The sequence below is a fragment of the Moschus berezovskii genome, chromosome 3, assembly GCF_049115385.1.
Source record: "Moschus berezovskii isolate FMDL1 chromosome 3, NW_MosBer_1.0, whole genome shotgun sequence".
NCBI classification, from domain to species: Eukaryota; Metazoa; Chordata; class Mammalia; order Artiodactyla; family Moschidae; genus Moschus; species Moschus berezovskii.
The window spans coordinates 102,519,760-102,544,475 of NC_142462.1; the positions used below are offsets into that span (position 1 = coordinate 102,519,760).

The window sequence follows — 24,716 nt, forward strand, 5'->3', positions numbered from 1 at the left end:
GGGAGAAATATCAATAACCTCAGATATGCAGATGACACCACCCTTATGGCAGAAAGTGAAGAGGAACTAAAGAGCCTCTTGATGAAAGTGAAAGAGGAGAGTGAAAAAGCTGGCTTAAAACTCAACATCCAAAAAACTAAGATCATGGCATCCAGTCCCATCACTTCATGCCAAATAGATGAAGAAACAATGAAAACAGTGATGGACTTTATTTTGGGGGCTCCAAAATCACTGCAGATGGTGACTGCAGCCATGAAATTAAAACACGCTTGCTCCTTGCAAGAAAAACTATGATAAACCTAGATAGGATATTAAAAAGCAGAGATACTACTTTGCCGACAAAGGTCCATCCAGTCAAGGCTATGGTTTTTCCAGTAGTTATGTATGGATGTGAGAGTTGGACTATAAGGAAAGCCGAAGAATTAATGCTTTTGAACTGTGGTATTGGAGAAGAATTCTGAGGGTCCCTTGGACTGCAAGGAGATCCAACCAGTCATTCCTAAAGGAAATCAGTCCTGAATATTCATTGGAAGGACTGATGCTGAAGCTGAAACCCCAATACTCTGGCCATCTGATGCAAAGAACTGACTCATTGGAAAAGACCCTGATGCTGGGAAAGATTGAAGGCAGAAGGAGAAGGGATGACAGAGAATAAGACGGTTGGATGGCATCACCAACTCGATGGACATGAGTTTGAGCAAGCTCTGGGAGTTGGAGATGGACAGGGAGGCCTGGCGTGCTGCAGTCCATGTGGTCGCAAAGAGTCGTACATGACTGAGCAACTGAACTGAATTGAGACAGTAAAGAATCTGCCTGCAGTGCAGGAGACCAGAGTTCGATCCCTGGGTCAGGAAGATACCCTGGAGAAGGGAACGGCAATCCACTCCAGTATCCTTGCCTAGGAATCCCATGGACAGAGTCTGGCAGGCTACAGTCTCAAGATTTGGATGGAACTGGTGCAGTGTGGTGCACAGACCAGCAGAGGGCAGTGGCCCTCGAGAGCCCTGCAGCTTTGTTGCTCACTGAGGAGAGACATCACATACCCAACGCCTCCACAGTGCCTCACATCGATACACACTGTTCAGTTTAAAGAGCACTTCCACACACTTTACTTCACACATCATAATAGCCCTGTGAATTAACGCTGGACAAAAGTTTTCGTCATTTTACGTGGAAGAATAGAGGTTAAGAGAAAGCAAGTAATTTACCCAAGAACACACAGACTCTAAATGGGAAAGAAATTCTAGAATTCAGGCCTTTAAATACCTAGGTTTTTCTTCTTTCTGCCTAACCATAATAAGGATACTACCTTTTTAAATTTTTTTTTTGGCCACATCAGAAGGTTTGAGGGATCTTAGTTCCCCAACCTGCATTCGAACCTAGGCCCCCTGCAGTGGACACACGGAGTTTTAACCACTGGACCACCAGAGAATAACCTACTTTTATTTTTAAAAGAGCCTGTTTACTGTGTTCTAGGTCAGTGATTCTCAGCTTTGGCTAAACCTTAAAATCTCCTGGGGTATTTTAAAAAGTAACTTGCTTGTTGGACCCCACCCCAGCCAAATACATCAGACTCTGTGGGTAGGGTTCCAGGCAACCATGAGTTTTATTAACTCTCCCAGGTGACTCCAAAGTAGAATGTCAAGTCCCATTGTGTAGATGCGTTACAAACACCTCATTTAAACAGCATAACAGGGACTTCCCCAGTGGTCTAGTGGCTAAGACTCCACACTCCCATGGCAGAGAGCCTGGGTTCGATCCCTGGTCAGGAAACTAGAACCTGCATGCCACAGCCAGAGACCCCACATGCAGCAACGAAGATCAAAGATCCTGTGTGCCACAGCTAAGACCCGTCACTGCCAGATAAAGAAAAACAAATATTAAAAAAATATCTCATTACAGTCCTATCAGCTAGGTGTCATGCCCCACGTTACAGGAAATCAAAGCCTAGAAAGAATAAGTCAATTGTCCAACTGACCTTGGATAGCCCCTAATACCACAATTTTGCAAAAACTATGTGCCACAGTGCTCCAAGTTGCCACAGTGAGATTCCACAGGATATTAGAAAAATCTCAAGGATCCAACAGAACCTGACCTCAGTCAAGCATCCTGTGAACTATTAGTTCAAGGCAGCTCACTGTTCTCACAGCGGATGGTGCTACGTTCCTTCCAGTGATGTCATTTTTTGTTGTTGTTGTTGTTGTTGCAAAACTGGATTTTTCAACATGAAATTAATGTGGAACAGGAAATGAGTCTAGTGATGTTCATTCATTTCACAGAGAAGCAATGCAAGGTCCCACAGTCAACAGATATCCCATTAGTAACTATGGTGATTTAAGAATGAGTTAATATATTTTCTCTTTCAACTTATATACACTGTTTTTTTCAAATGGCTATGCTGTTCATACATAATATTAAGTTGTTTGGACCTGACTGCTTAGTAAAGGGAAATTTGTAACATTTTGAAAAAAAGACATGGATGCACCCAGGACATCCACTCTAATGTCAAGTCACACAGTGAAGACGCAGAGGTAGGATTTGAATGTATTCAGTCTGAACTGTCCCAGAGTCTGATTGCTTAATGTTTCTTCTTAACTGGGCTCAGTCAGTGCTTTACTTCTGTGTCCTGTCTTGGAAACAGTAGCACAGACATAAGTTCAGTTCAGTTCAGTTCAGTCGCTCAGTCGTGTCCGACTCTCCGCGACCCCATGAATCACAGCACGCCAGGCCTCCCTGTCCATCACCAACTCCCGGAGTACACTCAAACTTATGTCCACAGAGTCGGACATAAGTTAAACATTGTTATTGGGAACACAAATTATAACAATGTGCTTTGGCAAGTTACCAAAGGTCCTGAGTCCCAGTTTCCTCATCTGTAAAATGGAGATTGCAACATCCACACTACAGAGTTGTTGTGAGGATTAAAGATAAGCATTGTAAAGCATCTGGTATAGAGCAGGTACCCAATAAATGTTCTTTCCCTTTCTCCCCTCCTCACTTCCATGACAGGCCTGGAGGCAGAGGGACACACAAGTGTCCACAGAGGTGTGAACCCACACATGTATTTAACCACTTGTCTGTACCTAATCATCAACCTCAAGTACACTGTATTAATGTATGCGTGTATATATACCTATAATCACAGCATCTTGGCAATTAAATCAGCACAAACTAAAGTGATAGAACAACGAAGCAAATAAAACTCTTACTTTTTTTCACTGTGCTGGGTCTTCGTTGTGGCTTGTGGGCTTTCTCTAGTTTCAGCAAACAGGCTCTAGAGACCATGGGCTCGGTAGTTGAGGCGCACAGGCTTAGTTGCCCTGGGGCATGTGGGATCTTAGTTCCCTGATCAGGGACTGAACCCCAGTCTTCTGGATTGGAAGGCAGACTCTTACCACTGAACCACCAGGGAAGTCCCCTTAGTTTTCTTGAGCTCAGTCCCCTTTCTCTATTGTCCATGGATAACTGCTGCTATGGAAGGATCTCTGCTGGCTCCTGGTATTATGTAGTTTCAATAGACGCATGCAGTTGCATGCGTGTATCACTGCAGTTGCCCTGTATATCACTGTACATGATGCTGGATCACAGGGCTGCTCAGGACTGAAAAATGTCTTCCATTTCAACTCAACACACACATACACTCTCCCAGACATTGGTTCTTGGCAGTGTCAGCCCCAGAACAGATGGCCACCTCCCCTATGTGTTATTTGCAGGAGGAAACTGCTACACCAGCCAAGATACCTGAGCTTCCAACTTTAGATATTATTTCTTTGGGCTTGAAGACTTTTTATAAAATAGACCTCTCTGTGTAAGAGGTAAATCTTATGTCTCACTAGGCAGGTGGTTGAACTTCAGGTCAGCTTCTGGGGAGGAAGTGGAAGAAGAATTAGGGTCCCTAAGACATTCATCTCATACATATCTAGTGAGCATCTATCTACTGTGTGCTAGGCACAGGGGCATGGGCATGAACAAGGTGCAGTCACTGCCCTCAAGGCTCATGGTCTAAGGAGGGACACAGGCTAGGAAACAGGTAATTACAAATCCCATGTGGTAGATGCTAATTCAGGAAGGAAGTGGAGGCAGATGGGGGCACATAAGAGGGACAGAATCCAGACTCAGAGAATCAGTAAAGATGTCCTGGAAGAAGTGAGGTCTAGACTGAAACTAAAAGGATGAAAAGGAATTAGCCAAGTGAAAAAGGTGGGGAACATTCCAGGTAGAGAAAGCAGGAACACAAAGGACAAGGTCCAATGATGGAAAAGCACAGTGGGAATTGGGTGTGTGCTCAGTCATGTCTGACTCCTTTGCGACCCCTTGGACTATAGCCCGCCAAGCTCCTCTGTCCATGGGATTTCCAAGACAAAGAAAAATGGAGTGGACAGCCATTTTCTTCTCCAAGGGATCTTCCTGACCCAGGGATTGAACCTGTGCCTCTTGTGTCTCCTGCATTGGCAGGCAGATTGATTCTTTACCACTGAGCCACCTGGGAAGCTCCACAATGGGAATTAGTTGCCTCCAATTGTGCAATGAGTTGCGCTTATTTATGACCTGCTTTTGACTCTTTTTGAGTCCAAAACTCAGGGAAATTTTTTCATTTAACAACTATCTGCTGGACTCCCACCACACAAAAAGAGTCTTTGCTGATGTGGGGTGTGTATGTGTGTCTATGTATGAGTAAGGAAATCTACATACCATGACAGTAGGAGTCCCATGTTGACCTTCCCTATCTTGCCACATCTGGATACCACCTTCTGAAGACGCTCGTGATCCCAGGCTGGCATCCTACCTTGTTGGAAGGCCTGGTTTGAGTCTTGATTCTCATGTGTCCTAGCTATGGACATGCTCTGGATTCTGGCAGCTCTGATGAGAAGTTTCAGCCTTAGCCAGAGCTTGTGTTTATTCACCCTTCAGCTTCCAGAGGCAATGGGTCAGAAGTGAGGGGACAAAGCTAAGTGGCACTGAACCCATTCTGAGTTTGAGAGGCCTGGAGATGTCTCACTACTCTATCAGAAGTGTAAACAGTGGGAATGGTGGCAAAGGTGATATTTACAAATGTGGACACCAGCTTTCGAACCACAGCTGAGGAGAGGGTTTGGTTTATTCCCTTTAAACCTTTGGAGTTCCCAGATTGTGTAAGACAGAAGGTTGGGGTGGGTGTTGTCAGCACAGCCAATCTCAACACGCTTGCTCTTTCACGTCCACGTGGCCACTTCTGGGCATGTCCCAGGCTAGTCATGATGCCCACCCCCCACCCTGGGACTCCCAGTACCCAAAACACACATCACCATTTTGGTAAAGTACCATCTGTATATATATATATAAAAGCAAGACCAGTCATGATAGATACTGTTCCCAGGGAGACAGTGCTTCTGAGAAGCCACTCAAGACGTCAGACCTGACTGCTCAGCTCTTGACCTGTTTGTAACCAGGGCTTGACCTGTGCCCTTCCCAGTTTTTGGAAAGACTCAGTCACTCTGGATGTCCCCGCCTAATCCAGCTGTAGGTGACCTCATGAGTGCAGGTGGAGGCTTAGGGAGACCTTTCAGCTCCTTCCTGCCCTCACAGTTCCCTGTTGCAGACAGATCCCTGCAGAGTGCAGACAGACACCTGCCACAGGTAGCCTGACTCCTCTGATGTGTGTGTGTGGGGGGGCGGGGGTGGTGTGCTGGACACAGGACAGGAGTCTGCCACCCTAAGGGAGGTTTATGATTCTGGCCCACCCAGATTTGGGGTGCTTCCCAGGGCATGGGTAGGTCTGTGGTCATCCTTGGGAAGGTGGAGCAGCTGCCTTTTGGAGTTCTGGGACCACTGCCTGCTGGAGGCCCCTCCACATGAGGGACAGTCTGAGACAGGACCCCAATGCCCTCACAGACAAACCCCTCTACTAAGTCCTGGAAGAAGGTGGCCTCTGAGGTGCCCTGGAGCCCCTGCAGACCTGGTGTCCCCAAATCACCTCCAAACCCTCCCACCAAGCCCCGCCCAGTGAGCAGGAATACTGGTTCCTATGGTCGGTTGGTTGGATTGGCTGTGGGCCTCTCCCAGCTCCAGGGTAAAGGTGAGGGTGGCCCAGAGCAGTTTCCAGCTGAGTCAGCTTTGCAGGGAGAGCAGCTCCAGTCCCTCAAGACTTGGTTCGGCTGGCCAGCAGGGACTTGCCCACTCCCTTCCTCTGGTGTTAGACAGCCCCCAGCAGTGCACCCCTGGGCCCCTGGTCGGTGGATGGGCAGATGGACAGACAGCCTTGGGAAAGCTCCAGTACCAGCCTGCTGGAGGGGAGCGAGAAGCAGGCCAGGCGAGCATGCAGTCCTGGGCCCCTCAGATTGTCGGAAGCTGGCACTGTCCGGCCAGAGAAGGGACTCTTTGACCCCAGCAAATCAGAGACTCTGCTTAGATTTCCCTTCTCTCCTGGACAAAGTTGGTATCCTTCAAGCATACCATGTGCTGAAAAGTGCTATTACCCTCATCAGGACTTTGCTAGTAAAGTCATTGTTGCCCCTGAGGGCCCCTTTCACCTCAAGAAGCAGTAGGAAAGCCTATCTACACAAGAAGTGTAAGAAATAGTTAAGAGTATGGATTCTAGGAACTTCCTTGGAGGTCCAGTGGTTAAGGTTACGTGCTTGCAAAGCAGGGGGCCTGGGTTTCATCCCTGGTCTGGCAAATGATCTCAGGGATAACTAGATCACACATCAGTTCAGTTCAGTTCAGTTCAGTCGCTCAGTCGTGTCCGACTCTCCGCGACCCCATGAATCACAGCACGCCAGGCCTCCCTGTCCATCACCAACTCCCAGAGTTCACTCAAACTCATGTCCACAGAGTCGGTGATGCCATCCAGCCATCTCATTCTCCGTCGTCCCCTTCTCCTCCCGCCCCCAACCTTTCCCAGCATCAGAGTCTTTTCCAGTGAGTCAACTCGTCGCATGAGGTGGCCAAAGTATTGCAGTTTCAGCTTTAGCATCAGTCCCTCCAATGAACATCCAGGATTGATCTCCTCTAGAATGGACTGGTTGGATCTCCTTGCAGTATAAGGGACTCTCAAGAGTCTTCTCCAACACCACAGTTCAAAAGCATCGATTCTTCGGCGATCAGCCTTCTTCACAGTCCAACTCTCACATCCATACATGACCACGGGAAAAACCATTGCCTTGACTAGACGGACCTTGGTTGGCAAAGTAATGTCTCTGCTTTTTAATATACTATCCAGGTTGGTCATAACTTTCCTTCCAAGGAGCAAGCGTCTTTTAATTTCATGGCTGCAATCAGCATCTGCAGTGATTTTGGAGCCCAAAAAAACAAAGTCTGACACTGTTTCCACTGTTTTTCCATCTATTTCCCATGAAGTGATGGGACCAGATGCCATGATCTTTGTTTTCTGAATGTTGAGATCACACATAGCACATCTAAAAAGATTCTGCATGCCAGGGCAATTAAAAGAGTATGGGTTCTAGCAATCTGACCTGGATTTGAGTCCTGACTTTGTCATTTTTTTGAGCCCACCAAGGTGAATGTCTGTTATTTCTCAGAGGCCAGTTGTTTTCATCTGCCAAATGTGTAATAATTCTCATTCTTGGGATTGCTATACGGATTAAATGAGACAAATGTGGAAACACATTTAACTTGGTGCCTGGCACATTGTACCAACTCAAGTGTTGTGTTGTTTAGTTGCTAAATCATGTCTGATTCTTGCAAAACCCCGTGGACTGTAGCCCGCCAGGCTCCTTTGTCCATGGGATTTCTCAGGTAAGGATACTAGAGTGGGTTGCCATTCTCTTCTCCAGGGGATCTTCCTGACCCAGGGATTGAGCCCACACCTCCTGCATTGCAGATGAACTCTTTTTTTTTTAAATTCATGTTTATTTATCTTTTATAGACAAATTAAAATACTTATAAGCATAATTAAACATGGTAGACATACATATAAATGAAATGTATAAGTACTTCAGACAAAATTTAACACATATTAGATGACATGCTTACATTTGGTGATAAGGTATATTTACATGAATATTGAAAAAAAATGTTTTCACAAAAACTGCTATAAAATGTTCACATTTGTCTTAGTTATAAATTAGATTTCCTAGACTGGTGTTTTATGAAAACTATGTAAAGATCTGATTTAATCATTCACCTCATATGGTACCATTATTTGTAAAATAAAGCATATTTTTGTCAATATAAATGTACATTTTACTCTTAAATAATGTAACAGTTTATCAAGACCATGCCACATTTATTAAACAAACATGCATGCCACATTAAAACTTAATTCATGTATTATTATGCACAGTGTTTAGTTTTGCTATGGCACTCTATCTTCATGAAAAATATAAGATTTGGCACAGAATCAATAAACTGTATTGCCACTAATTAGAACAAATGTGATTTAAATTTTCCATGGCATAGAAAATACTCGATCGCATCTCTTCCCTTTATAGTTTATGGACCAATGGCAGTTTTCTGTTTTAGTCAGAAGACACAATGGATATTCACAAACTAAAAGCCCTATCGAGGTGTTCTGCCTGCACTCTAGCTAGAAATGAATCAGCTGTAGTTTTTCTGGCAGTAAAACATTCCAATCTGTATTGTGGCCAACAAATGTCTAAATAAGGGCTTTATCTGCAATAATACATATCATCACAAGTTTCTTTTCTCTGGGAGGCAGAGAGGTTGGAAAGAAATGCGGGAAATACAGGAGGTAAGGAGAGAAAATGCCAACTGAGGCAGAAGCAGGGGATGTTCTTGTAAAGCTGGTGAGAGAGCAAACCATGAAGTAGCAAAAAACAAAGACAGGAACCTGGGTCTCCATCAAGGTGGAGAGACTGCTATGGGCTTAAGGAAAATCTGTCATTCAAAAGAAACAGTATCCAGAGCATTCTTCATACAGCATGCATTCTTGTCTCAGCAAACGACTATTGCTTTCAAAACCTTGACAAGTTTTCACTGACATCGTAGAAGAGTAAGTGGTCGGGAAGGTCGCTGATGGTGCCCTGCACAGCCAGCACGTGCGGGGCCAAGGTGAAGGGCATGTCGCTCAGGAGCTCAGCCATCAATGAGCTGTTCTCCAGGGTCTGGCCCACCTTAGTGTCCGTCTTAGGCCCCGCCACAGTCACACTGGAGGAGTTTCCTTTGCCAGTCTCCAAAGGCTGGTTGTCTTCTACATCTGAAGTTTTGCCTCTCACTGCCACTCCTTGTTCACGTGCTGTATCTCTGCCCAGCACAGTTGCTCAGTACTGTTGCTCAGTGTTACATGGCAGCCTGGATGGGTGAGGAGTTTGGAGAAGAACGGACGTATGTATATGTATGATTGAGTCCCTTTACTTTCCACCTCTAGACTTCATGAAGCAAACCTTCTTCCTGCGGCTATCAGATTTCTCCTCTTCACCCTAAAAGGACAAAGCCATCTGCTTCTGTCTCTGGTACTGACGTTTTTTAGATTCTGGAGGCTTTCTGAAGAAGTGAAACATTGCTGCTTCTGCTGTTACCTGGTGCTCACGCCGCAGTTCCCCCGTGGTACCAGCACCGGAGCCCACCACCTTGCTTCCGGGGTTCATTGCAAATGAACTCTTTACCATCTGAACCACCAGGGAAGCCCCAAAGTGTAGACGTTTCACACAGAAGAAAGACATATTTGGGCAGGCAGGCTTTGTATGGCTGCCACATCCCATTAAGTCGACTATAGCATGCTTCCCACCAGCCACTTCAGTTTCTTTCTCAGATGAAATGCAACTGAGCAGGACCCTCTGGGGCCTTCCTGGACCAGGAATTGCCCCCCCTCTCAACCCCCACCATGCCCCCCACCATGTCTTGCATCTGCCTTTCATCTGTAGGAAAACTTTAGAACAAGAATAAATTTAATCAGAGAAGTAAGAAAATGCAGAAAGGAAAACAGTCAAACATAACAAAGTCAAGGTCCTTTAAGTTCCTCTTCAAGGACAATAGATAATGTTCTGAGTCTTGTCATTTGAGCTGTTCTGCAGACATGGAAACCTCCACCAGGTGGAAGAAGTTTTCCATATGCTCCTCACAAGCACATAGACCCCAGACCAGTTGAAATGAGAAGGCTGATGATATTGACTCCTGATTACCTCACCACCACCCAATCAGAAGAAGGTGCATGAGCTCATCACACATCCCACAATCCACCTCCCTCACACTGTCTTTAAAAACCTTTCCCTGAAGGCTTGGGGGAGTGCGAGTCTGTGAAGCACTGGCCGCCCTGAATTCTTTGCTTAGTGCCCTGTGATAAATGCTGCACTTGCCTTTATCACAACTGGTGTCAGTAGGTTGGCTTTACTGTAGGCAGGCAAGGGAACCCAAGTTTGGTTCAGTAACAAAAACAGTCCTAGGGAATAGTATGCAAAGAGCCCTTCCTAAAACTCTTAAAACAACCAATCCTCCCATCTGTCACCCCTACTCCCCACCCGCTCTCCCCACATATACACACAAGATCTCAGCCCGGTCCCCCAGATCTACAGGCCAAGAGGCAACATAGATGTCTCCATGTTGGCAGCATAATAATCAACCTATAATCAGATAATAATCATCAGTCAATTTTGATATTTTTTAAAAACTTGGCCATGTTGCACTGCATGTGGGATCTTCCCTGACCAGGGATTGAACCTGTGCCCCCTGCAATGGAAGCTTGGAATCTTAACCACTGGACCACCAAGGAAATCCCAGTATTTGGCTTTTTAATCATAGACTATAGATTCTTTCCGTCCCATTTGTCCTTGTTACCATTGTCTAATTTCAAGTCAGTTTCTGAAGGCACCAAAAACCTAAGCTGAGTCTGGAGAGATGAATGAGTTCACCGGATAAAGAAAGAATAGGTCATTCCAAGTATTTAGACGAACACAGGCAATGTTCTGAGGCTTCCCAGGACATGTTTTGTGGAATAACATGTGCTCTGTGTGATAGAATCTAGGTTCCCACTGAGGCACTATGGCATAGGAGCTTAGCACAGGAATTCACGGGCTATGCTGCTGGGTTTAAATTCCAGCTTTCTTACTTATTAGTTACTTAAGTTCTTTGTGCTTCAGCTCCTCATCTATAAAATAGAATCATGGTAATACCCAGCTCTTAGTGTTGTTGGGATGATTACATAAATTGATACATGGAGAGAACTTAGAATAGTGATGGTACATAGCAGATGTTTCATAATTATCAGATTTACTATTCATAATTCATAGGTAAGCTTTGGAGCAGCCCACCTTTTTCTTTCACCATTCAACCCAAGTACACCTTGTACAAGAAACTTTCTTTGACTAATCTGAAATGACTATCTGTTGCATACAACCCCAGTGTAGCTCATTTCTGGATATCAACATTTTAACAGACTCATTCTCTAACACTAGCCTGGAGAATTTGTCCCCTCAATGGAGAGGGAAGTTTACTGCAGAAAATTGAGGAGCTGTCTTGTGACACAATGACTCAGTTATACACTCAGCATTCAGTCAGCAAGTGTTTATTGAGCACTTATGTGACAGACATCACGTTTCACACATCTTCCCCTAAAGCCCCATGTCAGAGAATTAGGTAGAGGGTGATTGATTTAAGGGTCTCAGAAAAACTTTTGTCTCCAACCTCTCTCCTCCTGACTACTCGAAAGATTCAGCACTGATTTCATGTCTTCAACCCCTTCTTAAGGGTGATGCATTCTAGTGGGTCAAAGTTCTAGGTTACCCAGAAAGGTCATACATTCACTATCTAATAGCAGTAAGGAATCCATTATCTGATTAACTAATCTTCTGGAGTATAAAAGGCCATAAAAGGCTTTGGTGTAGCTGTGAGCACTGGAAATCACATGGTTTGTCAATTTGTGCACTTTTCTCCGTTGAAGTTCTATGTCAGGCAAGGTAACACCTAGATAATGGGACAATCTTCCCAAAGCAAGACACCTAAAACATAGCAAGCATTCTTTTACATGCATAGCACAGCTTGAAGAAAAAGAAAAAATAAAGAAAGGGAAATCTACAGGGGGAAAGACAAACAAACATACAAAACAAAGAACAAAGAGAAGCCTGAAAACCAGTGTTGTTGTTTAAGTGTTTGTCCCTAAAGCCACAGCTGTCCTGAGGGTGCTGACCAGTCTTGATAATCAAAACCTGGCTTACAGCAGGACCCTTGAGGCTATGCTCTTCAGGGAGGGCGGGCCTGGAGAAATCAGCAAAGGGAGGGGTCAGTGATATGTGTAAACAGTTTCCAGTGAGGATTTATGGTTCTGTGATTTTGAGAGTGGAATGTATACTATGTGTGATCTGGGAAAACGCAAGAGGGAACATTAACAAAAATTAGGAATGGATTGGTGGTTCTTTGAAGGAGATTTTTACAAAGCTTCTCTGGAGGAGTTCCCCCTCACCCCAGGCTATATAGGATTCCCACATAGAAAGTTTAGACAAGTAAGGCCCAAATTAAAAAAAAAAAATCTAGGGAATTCCCTGGTAGTCCAGTGGTTAGGACTCTGCACTCTCACTGCTGAGGGCCCAGGCTCCATCCCTGATAAGAGAACTAAGATCCTACAGCACAACCAATAAATAAAAGAACTCATATGCAACTTATGAGTTGAATATATTCAACGGGTAAAGGCGTTTCATGCACATTTTTCAGAAGATATATAAATAGCCAATGTACATATGAAAAGACGCTTAACATCATTAGTCACTAGGGAAGTCAAAACCATGATGTGATGCCACTTCAGACAGTAGGACAGCAGAAGTAAGAAAGACAATTAATAGCTTTGCCAAAAGTGTGGAGAGTCCTTATACATTGCTAGAGGGGCTGTAAAATGTTGCAGCCACTTCGGAAAACATTTTGGCCGTTCCAACTATTAAACAGAGTTACCACTCCTAGTTATATACCCAAGAGGACTGAAAATACATGTCCATATAAAAACTTGTACACAAATATTCATATCAACATCATTCACAATAGCCAAAGGATAGAAACAACCCAAATGTCCATCAGCTGACGAATGAATGAGCAAAATGTGGTATATCTGTACAATGGAAATTGTTTGGACATAAAAAGAAATGAAATTCCAATCTTTAAAAATTCTGAAGAACTATATTGTACATCTGTAATATATAATATTGTATGTACATCAATTATATTTCAGTTAAAAAACATGAAATTCTGGTATATGCTATAGCATGGATGAACCTTGAAGACATTGTGCTAAATAAAAGGCAAACAGAAAAGATCACCTATTGCATGATTCATTTATGTGAAATATCCAGTTTAATATTCCCTTATCTAGAATCTTTAAATTATACCCCTGCAAATCTATGTATCTATACATCTATAGATATCTAGGTCTTTGGGGAAGAATGCATAAGAGACTGTTGAAAGTGGTTTCCTTTGGAGATGGGAGATGCATGGTTAGAGCCCAGAGATGGGCTGGGAACCTTTTGTTGTTGTTGTTATTATTGAGGTACAACTACATACAATTAAATTCACCTCTTTAAAGTATACTAATGCTGGATCATATAGTAGCTCTGTTTTGTTTTGTTTTTATTACAATATAGTTAACAATGTTGTATTCATTTCAGGTATATAGCAACTATATTTAGTTTCTTGAGGAACAAGCAAATTTTTTTCCAGAGAAGCAATATCATTTACATTCCCACCAGCAGTTTATGAAGGTTCCTATTTCTTCAAATCCTTGTCAAAAATTATCCTCTTTTTTTGTTTTTGTTTTATTGTCTCTGGATCTGAAGGTCTATGAGAAATGGCACAAATCTTGCTTTTATTTTATTTATGTTATAGGGTCTGTGATCTCTGTGTAGAGGTCACAAGGTTAGGGAAAAATTGCTCTCTTCACCTTTTGGAATTAAGAAATCAGCTTTATCCACACTAAAAAGGGCCCCAGGGCTATTTTTAATATTTTAAAACTTCTGATATAACCCATACACTCCTTCTCATTAGGGTTCCTATGCTAACTGAAATGTCAAGTGATTTAATTTTGACTCTTGCCTGGAGAATCCCAGGGGCGGGGGAGCCTGGTGGGCTTCCATCTATGGGGTCACATAGAGTCGGACACGACTGAAGTGACTTAGCAGCAGCAGCAGCAGCAGAGTTATTTAAGTTTAGGCTGCTTAAGAATAGAGAATGCATTTCATCTAGTAGCACAAACCTGGCATACAGTAAATGTTGAAGTGAATGAATAAATAATTATTAGTTCTCACTTGTTAATCAGAATCTCTGATTGGCAAACTTTCAGGGGGACACAAAATCAAAATGTGAATTGATAGATGAAAGACAGTTGCAGGAATCCTTGGTACGAGAAACCTGGGAAGCTGCCTTTGGGGAATCCAGAAGTGTGGCCTGTTCCCAGAGTTACTCCTTGGGTAACAATGATGGGAAACGTCACTTATAAGGCCTGTGCCTTCCCCTGGAGCTTGTCTCTCAGCTCATCTCTGGTCTCACCTCAGATATCCTCAACCCCTACAAGCCTTGCGTCCCATAGCACCATCCACCTCCCTTCACCCCAACTGTCTTCTTCCCATCCCCTTCCCCAGGATCCAGCATAGCTTTCTGGTGTCCTAAAATGAGTTAATCTGCCAAATTCCTGCAGCTTTGAAAATGATGTCAATTCTTGTTAGAATCCTTTTCATTCCCTGTATACACACCACTCCACCCATCAGTATTAGTGTCCTGGGCTGCTTAGCAAAGTGCCACAAACTGGGTGACTTAAAACAACAGAAATTTGATCTCTCACAGTTCTGGAGGCCAGAAGTCTGTAAATGTCAGCAGGGCCAGGCTGACTCTGAAGACACTGAGAAGACCTCTGCGCCTCTTCCAGCTCTGGTAGCCCCATGCTTCTCTTGACTTGTGGTTCAGTTCAGTTCAGTTCAGTTCAGTCGCTCAGTCGTGTCCGACTCTCCGCGACCCCATGAATCACAGCACGCCAGGCCTCCCTGTCCATCACCAACTCCCGGAGTTCACTCAAACTTGTGGTAGCATCCCTCTAATCTCTGCCTCCATCTTCATATGACCATCTTCCCTCAGTATGTCTGCCTACAAATTTTCCTTGAGTTATAAAGGACACAGTCATGTTGGAGTAGGGCCTACCCTACTTCAGTACAACCTCATCTTAATCTGGTTACACCTTTAAAGAGCTTATTTCCAAATAAGGTTATATTCGTATGTCCCAGTGGTTATGACTTCAACATATATTTTGTTTTTTTTCAGCATATATTCTGGAGTGACACAATTTATGACACAATTCAACCCACAATACCAAACTAATTTACTTTCTGCCATTACTAGAATTAACTTTGCCCAGAATCTCTGGAGGACCGACAATGACTTCCTAGAGTTGTTTTTTGTTTTTTCTCTTGGCCGCACCACACGGCTCGTGGTATCTTAGTTCCCAGCCAGGGACTGAACTCAGGTCCTGGCAATGAAAGTGCCAAGCCCTAACCACAACCCTTCATAGAAGTTCTGACTCACTGGCTCATTTTCTACCCTGGGTGTTCCCCTACCACACACACATATGACCACCCGCAAAGGTCATGCACCCAGGAAATGGCAGAAGATAGTGCAACCAGACTCAGCCTCAGCCCCTGAGGACCATGTTCTTTAATCTGAGTCACCTCAATCCTCTGTTGAGATACCAGCCCTCCCTGTCTCAGAAGGGATTCTGGTTCCCCACTCCCATTTCCTCATTTGCAAATGGATATAATACTGTTTGGATAGTGTGTGCATGGAATATTAGAATACAGACACTTTCATGAAGTGTGGATGGGAGGGCTGTTGAACAGTACGTAACAAGAACCTGAAGGAGGTATGATCTCTTGTTTTCACTCTTAGGATTTACTCTTAAGGAAATAATTGGGCAAGTGTACAAAGTCATAAAGATATTCGTTGCAACTTTGTTTATAATATTAAAAAAATAAATGTCCTGTGAAAGTGAAAGTGTTAGTCACTCAGTTGTGTTGGATTCTTCAACCCCACGGACCATAGCTTGCCAGGCTCCTTTGTCCACGGAATTCTCCAGGCAAGAATGTTGAAGTGGGCTGCCATTTCCTTCTCCAGGGGAATCTTCCCAATCCAGGGATTGAACCTGCATCTCCTGCACTGCAGGCGGATTCTTTACCATCTGAGCCACCAGGGAAGCCCTTGAGTGCTGGACACATAGAGGCTATTCTACTCTTCAGTTCAGTTCAGTTCAGTCACTCAGTCATGTCCAATTCTTTGTGACCCCATGGACTGCAGCATGTCAGGCTTCCCTGTCCATCACCAACTCCCGGAGCCTATTCAAACTCATGTCCATCGTGTCGGTGATGCCATCCAACCAACTCATCCTCTGTCGTCCCCTTCTTCTGCCTTCAATCTTTCCCAGCATCAAGGTCGCTTGCAATGAGTCAGTTCTTCGCATCAGGTGGCCAAAGTATTGGAGTTTCAGCTTCAGCCTGAGTCCTTCCAATGAATGTTCAGGACTGATTTCCTTTAGGATGGACTGGTTGGATCTCCTTGCAGTCCAAGGGACTCTCAAGAGTCTTCTCCAACACCACAGTTCAAAAGCATTAATTCTTTGGTGCTCAGCTTTCTTTAGAGTCCAACTCTCACATTCATTCATGACTACTGGAAAAACCATAGCTTTGACTAGATGGACCTTTGTTGACTAGATGGGCTTTTGTGTATGATCGAAATTTTCCATAACAAAAAGTTAAAAAAAGAGATTTCTAATTGAATTCCGGTTTATAGGCTTTTCTAAGCACTGCAACCTCTAAGGTTATTTTGTTGAAATAATTTGAAATTATTCTATCATGAAATTGTTCCCATCCCTTACCTCATGACCCAATATACCTTGAAATTTTTTCTAATGTCATCTGTTTCTCTAACTCACCCAGTTATTGTCCAGAATGAAATAAGCATGGAAGTGCTTTCACAACTAACAGTCTTCTGCACATGGAAGAGATGATTACAATTCATTTTTTCTAAACGTGTATTGTTGTGCTGTTTAGTGGAATAAGTAGGTTAAATTTTTGCCCTCAAAGAATTTATAATCTAAGATTTCACTTGATTTAAAGTTACTTTTCTCAACAAGGCAGTGCAGGAAGGGATGAAGGCCACGTGTATAACTGAGGTTGAATTTGGTTCTGGAAAACTCAAGTCTCACTTGATCAAGTGTGGCAGCGGGAGTGGAATCAGGGTACTAGATCCCTGGGAGTGGTGAGGGGCAGGGACCCTGTAGGTTTTTTAAATTTTTTTTTGGCTGCACTGAGTGGCATCTTAGTTTCCTGACCAGAGATCAAACCTGTGCCCCTGCAATGGAATTGCAGAGTCTTAACCACTAGACTGCCAGAGGTGGGGGAGTGGGGTCCCAGGGACCCTGTCTTGTTCATTGCTGCGTCCCCAGCACCCAATACCACCTCAGGCACACAACATAAGAACAAAAATAACAAAATATAACTAATGTCAGTTGAGCCAAACACTGTAGGAAATGCTTTGCCTGCATCATTACATTTAATCTGCAAAACAGTCCTATGGTGGCAGGTATCATTACTCCCATTGAGAAAACTGAGCCTCAGAAAGATTAAGGAGCTTGTCCACGGTCACCCAGTCCCTCAGTCATGAAGCTGAGCTGCAACTTAAGTCCAGTTGTCTTGAAGGCCACTGTTCTTAACCCTGAAACATCCACATGAGAATTCCGCTCCTGTTGTGTATCTTCAAGGAGGGACAGTGAGGATAACAGACTGATGGAGCTTGGTGACGCTCACCCCCAAGATGCGCCCCCAGCACCCCCAGCTCTGATTCTACTGTCCTGAGCTACCAGCTGTCATGTTTTTAGTCCCTAAGTGGACTTTTGTATAGAGGAAAGAAAGTACTCCTTACTGTGATTTTTAAAATGGAAGTCAATTAATATGCATTTACATTTATATGTCAATTTCACATGAGTTTTATTAATATTGAGTACATACATACCTATTTTATACTTTAAGTTAATTTGAAAATTTTTATTATTAATATATTTTATTATATTACTAATATATTACTATATTCAGTTCAGTTCAGTTCAGTCGCTCAGTCATGTCCGACTCTTTGCGACCCTATGAATCACAGCACGCCAGGCCTCCCTGTCCATCACCAACTCCCGGAGTTCACTCAAACTCATGTCCGTCGAGTCAGTGATGCCATCCAGCCATCTCATTCTCTGTCGTCCCCTTCTCCTCCCGCCCCCAATCCTTCTATATTAGTATATTACTAATATACTGCTGCTGCTGCTGCTAAGTCGCTTCAGTCCTGTCCGACTCTGTGCGACCCCACAGACAGCAGCCCACCAGGCTCCCCCGTCCTTGGGATTCTCCAGGCAAGAACACTGGAGTGGGTTGCCATTTCCTTCTCCAATGCATGAAAGTGAAAAGTAAAAGTGAAGTCGGTCAGTTGTGTCCGACTCTTCGCGGCCCAATGGACTGCAGCCTACCAGGCTCCTCCATCCATGGGATTTTCCAGGCAAGAGTACTGGAGTGGGTTGCCATTGCCTTCTCTGGACTAATATACTGCTGCTGCTGCTAAATTACTTTAGTCGTGTCCGACTCTGTGTGACCCCATAGACGGAAGCCCACCAGGCTCCCCCGTCCCTGGGATTCTCCAGGCAAGAACACTGGAGTGGGTTGCCATTTTCTTCTCCAATGTGTGAAAGTGAGAAGTGAAAGTGAAGTCGCTCAGTCGTGTCCGACCCTTAGCGACCCCACGGACTGCAGCCTACCAGGCTCCTCCATCCATGGGATTTTCCAGGCAAGAGTACTGGAGTGGCTTGCCATTGCCTTCTCCGGGACTAATATACTAGTATATACTAATATATTAGTACATTAATATATTAGCATATTACTAGTATAGTTATGTTACTAATATATTACTATATTTGCAATTACTATAGTACTAATATATTACTAATATATTTTATTACTAATTAGCTCTATATTACTATAGAGCTAAAAATTGTTATTACTGATATAAGTGAGCTATTTATATTACTGATATAGTGAGCTATATATATATAAGTAAGCTTATATAGAGAGCTATATATAAGTGAGCTATATATATAGGTTTAAGTGATAAACCTTAAAGAAAATCAGAATCTTATCAACTAAAACTATAGCTATACTATCAAACTTCTAGATCTGTAATTTGACTAATTGGGAGCAGGAAGGAGGAAGAGTCCTAAAGGCAAGTAGTTGTCTCCCAAATGCTTCACCTGATGCTAATTTCTAGTGACATTTAATAAACAGTTCTGAATAAATGGGTGTAAAAAGGAAAAAAATAATCATAAACAAAATTAAAAGCGAGTAGATAGGGAAATAGTTCATGAATACAAGAAAGGGCTCAATAGATCAAGGAGGGCTCGGTATATCCTTAATATGTCAATAATTTGGAAAACTGATACCAAAAATATGAAATCTGTAATAGAAAAATGACAACACCGAATGAATGGATATTTGGCTTGGAGCTACTGAACGATGCCTCTCCTGGAACTTAGCACCTTTAATTTTATAAGAGACCACTGGGGACTATATAAGGACAAGTGACCCTCAGGAAGGTGAGGAGAGGGAATTGATCAGAAAATGCATAACATTTAGTGGAGGGGCTGAGTGAGACCTCTTTCAGACAAGCGAGAGGGCAGGAGAGGAAGCGCTCTGTGGCCTCACAGGGTGATTGAATGTCCCAAGTTGGCAAAGGAAGCCAGAAAAATCAGAAGTATTTGGAAGCAGGAATGTGGCTTTCTACTGGAAAGGGGTTGGAGGGTGAGCTTACCCTCTGGGAAGGAAATTCAACTCTAGCAGGTGGACAGCAGTCCTGGGGAGAGTGCTTGAGGGGAGCAGGGCCAGGTCTGTCCTGCCCTGACAGGTCACAGGACACCAGCTTTGGGAGCAATTGAAACTTGGGCTCTGATGATAGCAGTAACATTTCTGGCATGTGAAAATGCCTTTTCCTTGTGAGAAACCAGATGAGGTTATATGACTCCGGGGCTTAGCAGCTACAGGGTTGGTTACTGAGCTTGCTTCCAGGCCCCAGATCCTGGAATGACTTTCACATTAGGGATCGCATAACTGAGAACTCATCCTCAGGAGATAAGGATGATTTTCACAGTACATCCCCTTTGTGGGAAGGGGCTGTTCAGGTGTGCTGACCCCTGGAGCTTGGGTGGACTTCCCTCCTTTCCTGGCTTGGAAGAAGTAAGGGAGCTTCAGGCTGTGTCCACTATTATTAGGTGATCCACTAATCCAGCTAAAGAACCTCAGCTTCCTGTAGTGATGAGCCCAGCACACAATTTCAGGTACATAGAAACACCAAAAGTCACATGCCCCTTGATTAAGTGACCAGCACAAGGATGCTGTGAACGCTACACGCCCAGGCACTCCGGGCACCAGAAGTCACACCAACAGTAAAATCCACAGGCTTGGAACCCCTGACAGTGCAAAGGCTCCTAGTGTGCACACGCTTACCCTGATGTACACACACCTATTTGGTATGCACACTCAGAGCACCCTGGACTCTATATCCTGCCATGCACCAAGCTTATTCTTTTGTGTAGCCCCCATTTTGAGCAAGTCCCAAAGCTGCTTGGTTCCTTTACTGTGAAAGGAGTTTGTTCACATCCCTCTCCTCTTCTTTCTCCTTGACTTCTTCTGTTTAGCAGAGAGAGAAGAGGCAAGGGACAGCTATGAATTCATTCCAGAAGCCTGGGAATGGGAGGCGCCAGGACCTCTTAAAAACACTCCATTATAGAATGTAATCAGCTGGAAGGAACATTACAGAGCTCAGTCCATTTGTTTTATTGGTGAAGACCCTGAGGCTGGAAGAAGAAAGAGATTGCTCTGGCTGAGCGGGGCTGAGCCTGAGTTTGGTGATGTGGGTGGGATGGGCAGAGAGAGTACAAGTTCAGTTTAGCTAAAGGGTTTCATGACCTCAGGAGACTTACTGACCTTTAGTGCTTCCACATGATAGGAGATTGATCAACAGATAATCCCTGAGTATCTGATTTATACAAGGCATAGAGGAAGGAGATGATATATCCTCTTTAAGTCTTAAAATAACTCTTTCCCTCAAGGTGGTTACAATCTAACAGCAGAAATAAATGAATAAGTAAAATATTTGTTATAACTTTTAGGAATAGTACAATAAATTCTTCAGGCAGAACATGCTTATGCTTATCAGTTAAGAAGCATAAACATTGGATGCTATGACATCAGTAAGCAATACTTGAATATGCAAAAAAAAAAAAAACCACAGGTGTCAGGGTCTGGTGAGGTTTCCAGAGCCAAAGAGAGAGCTGGGAGCCTGAGATAGTGAGAAGCTTTAGTTGCTTTTCAGGATCCGTCAGGCCAGGGGGTCAGTGGGGTGCAGGCTCAGGAGGGACTGGGCCATAACGTTGAGGGGAAGAGAGGGGCAGGTTCTGGCTGGACACTATTTCCCCAGCTTAGCTGGGATAAGAGGCAGCAGGGCAGCTCCCACCCTCTTCAATAGCCGACTTGGAGCAGAGCCGAGGAGTTAGTCAGCTGGCAGCCGAAATGACTGGGCATCTGTGTCTGGGGGAAAGGTGCCAGCCAGCCAGGAAGGGGGAGAATATGCCCACATGTGCACATATATGTCAATATGGGGCATGTGCGTATAGGTCACCCAGAAGAGGGGGGAGTGGTATTGTAACTTGAATGAAAACAGCACAGAAACCAGGAGAACCCCACTGCCTCCCAAGCTCTCTATGCCAACTGCCACCTCCGTGGTAAGACAGCAGGATGCCTGCCCCCTCCTGCAGCTCCCGCAGCCACTTGTCATGTGGCAGGAAGCTCACTCCATGCCTGGCTTGGTCACAGCTGGCCTGGGCTTCCCTGCTCTCAAGGAGCATACTCTGTTCACGATCCAAGAGGACAGGAGGGGAAAAGACTTCATCTAGGTCTTCACATTTAATCATTTTAGGATTCTATGAAGGAAGGAGAGAGCCAAGTCAATACTCAGATTTATCCCATACTCTTGGATGAACATAATTTGGTAGAGAGCACAGAAAGAGCAAACTTTCTTAAATACATGTTTTGAGTGTTTCCTCTTTGATTCTTATTACCTACAGAAGAAAGGACTAGGCCATCCACAAACTTTTATTGAGATGAGGAAATACAGGTTCTTCATCCTAAATTTTTCCTAAACTTTTTCATTAACATACTTTTTCAAAACATTCACTGAATTATTATTACAATATATGCTTATAGTAGAAAATTGGGAATTGTAGGAGATTATAAAATGAATCCATAATCTATCTTCCACCCACAGATCTTCCGTAGACTCTCAACATGCCTTCCACACAATGACCCCATCACATTAAAATGCACCCATAGCCCACATCCGGAGAAGGCAATGGCAAGCCACTCCAGTGCTATTGCCTGGAAAATCCCATGGATGGAGGAGCCTGGTAGGCTGCAGTCCGTGGGGTCGCTAAGGGTCGGACACGACTGAGCGACTTCACTTTCACTTTTCACTTTCCACTTTCACACATTGGAGAGGGAAATGGCAACCCACTCCAGTGTTCTTGCCTGGAGAATCCCAGGGACAGGGGAGCCTGGTGGGCTTCCGTCTATGGGGTCACACAGAGTCGGACACGACTGAAGTGACTTAGCAGCAGCATAGCCCACATCAACAGTTATCAAGTTGAGATGAAATTGTCTAGCTGAGATAATGTTATATTTTGGAGACTTTTGATTAAATGTTTAGTCATCTTAATTTTGCCTTAAATTTCTTTTGAAGCCAATATATTGTGTTTTCCATATCTGAATTTTTTAAAAATAGAGCTCTTAGATGTGTTGGGAAGATAGCTGCCTGCCACTTCCCTAAACTTATCTGAAGATTTATTTTCAAGGTTATAAACTCGAGAAGGACACTGTTTTCAAGAAGCATAAAGTTTGCTCTTCAATGGCCAGCCACTAAAAACCTAACAGTAAAACGCTTGCATGCTAAGGTCACTTAAGTTGTGCCTGACTTTTTGTGACCCCACGGACTGTAGCCCATCAGGCTCTTCTGTCCATGGAAGTCTCAAGGCAAGAAGATTGGAGTGAATAGCCACTCCCTTCTCCGGGGGATCTTCCTAATCCAGAGATTAAACCCTGGTCTCCTGCATTGCAGGAAGATTCTTTACCGTCTGAGCCACCAGGGAAGAAGGGAATGGCTACCCACTCCAGTATTCTTGACTGGAGAATTCCATGGGCAGAGGAGCCTGGTGGGCTATAGTCTATGGGGTGGCAAAGAGTTGGACACAACTGAGTGACTAACACTTTTTAAATGCTTGGGCCAGAAATAAATTGTCAATACACTTCTGTACAATGTTGTAATCTCCTGGAGATCCACAGAACACTTCCTGACTCCATAGCAAGTTTTAGTGAGTTTCACGTCACATTAAGGGGATAACATCTTCACAGAAAGAGGTTTAAACTATTCTTCTCTCACAGGCTGAAAGGGTGACAGCTTCCATTAAAGAGTGTGAGCACATTTATTTCCTTTTCGTTCAGTGTGAGTCCAGTCCAAGGATGGACTAAAACCCACAGCTGCTCACAGGTCGAGCACAGCCAGCAAGCCACCCATCTGAAATATGTCTGAGTTTTTATATAGTCTATAGGTCCCAGGCACTGTGCCTGCTGTAACTAACAGATAAAAGGGTCTGCCTAGTGAAAAATAATGTTACTATAGCATTTAGGAGTATATCCTACCAGGACCTCAATATATATAAATTTTTCACAGTTAACGTATATCGCCCATACAGTTTTGTGTTTTTTTTTGTTTTTTTTCCCAGCAGTGCAGCATGTCTGACCAGGGATCAAACCTGTGCCTCTTACAGTGGAAACTTGGAGTCTTAACCACTGGACAGCCAGGGAGGTCTCTGGCCCATATAGTTTTAAACACTGTTTTTACTCTGCATGATTCTTCCAGCATTTTCCAAGTGGAGACTGGAGACAGAGGACTATGGTGCCTTTAAGACTCTCTCTCTCTCATACACACAGACACACGCACACACACACACACACACACACACACACACTGTCTAGGCTGTAGCCTCTAAGTGCAGGTTCTGGAACCACAAACCTCTAAGGTAGCAAGGCATAGTTTCATGACTATCAGCCCTGCATTTCACAGAAGGGGAAACTGAGGCCTGGAGAAGTGACTTGCCCCAGATCAGTGGGTAGTTAGTGCCAGAAGCAGACTCAGGGTAAGATCCCAGGCCCAGATAGGGATGAAGAAGCTCTGCCTTGCCATGGCCTTCCTACCCCCGACAGCTGCCAGGGCTTTTTACCTAATTTCCCCATCCAAACTCACTTGGCTGTTTTCCCCTTATTGTGTCGTTGTCACAATGTTGCACAAGCAATTAATTTATAAATTAATAAAACTTATAACCATATCACCCAGAAATGATCATTGTTAAAATGCTGCTGCACAATAAATATAAATATATAGAACCAATAGCTAAGCAGCTGTTCTTTTAAAAAAAAATGAAACAGCTCAGGCGCAAAAATTATTATTCATTCATTCAATAAATTCATTCATTTGTTGAGCACCTACTATATGCTGGGTACTGTTCTGGGTTTAGGGAGAGTTATTGACAAAGTCGTCCAAGGTCTTGTCCTCAAGGAGTTACCTTCCAGTGAAGGGAGAGAGGATTCATTTTATAAATATAAATGTAAAAGAGGTTTGATGGTGTTGATTACTATGAAGATGAAATGAAGCAGAGTAAGGGAGAT

At 43.9% G+C, this 24,716-nt stretch overlaps 1 pseudogene; it reads right to left on the reverse strand.

Moving 5' to 3' along the window:
* Nucleotides 1-8,912: 8,912 nt before the first annotated feature.
* On the reverse strand, nt 8,913-9,458 carry LOC148778383 (UBAP1-MVB12-associated (UMA)-domain containing protein 1-like; annotated as a pseudogene).
* Between the last annotated feature and the right edge of the window lie 15,258 nt (nt 9,459-24,716).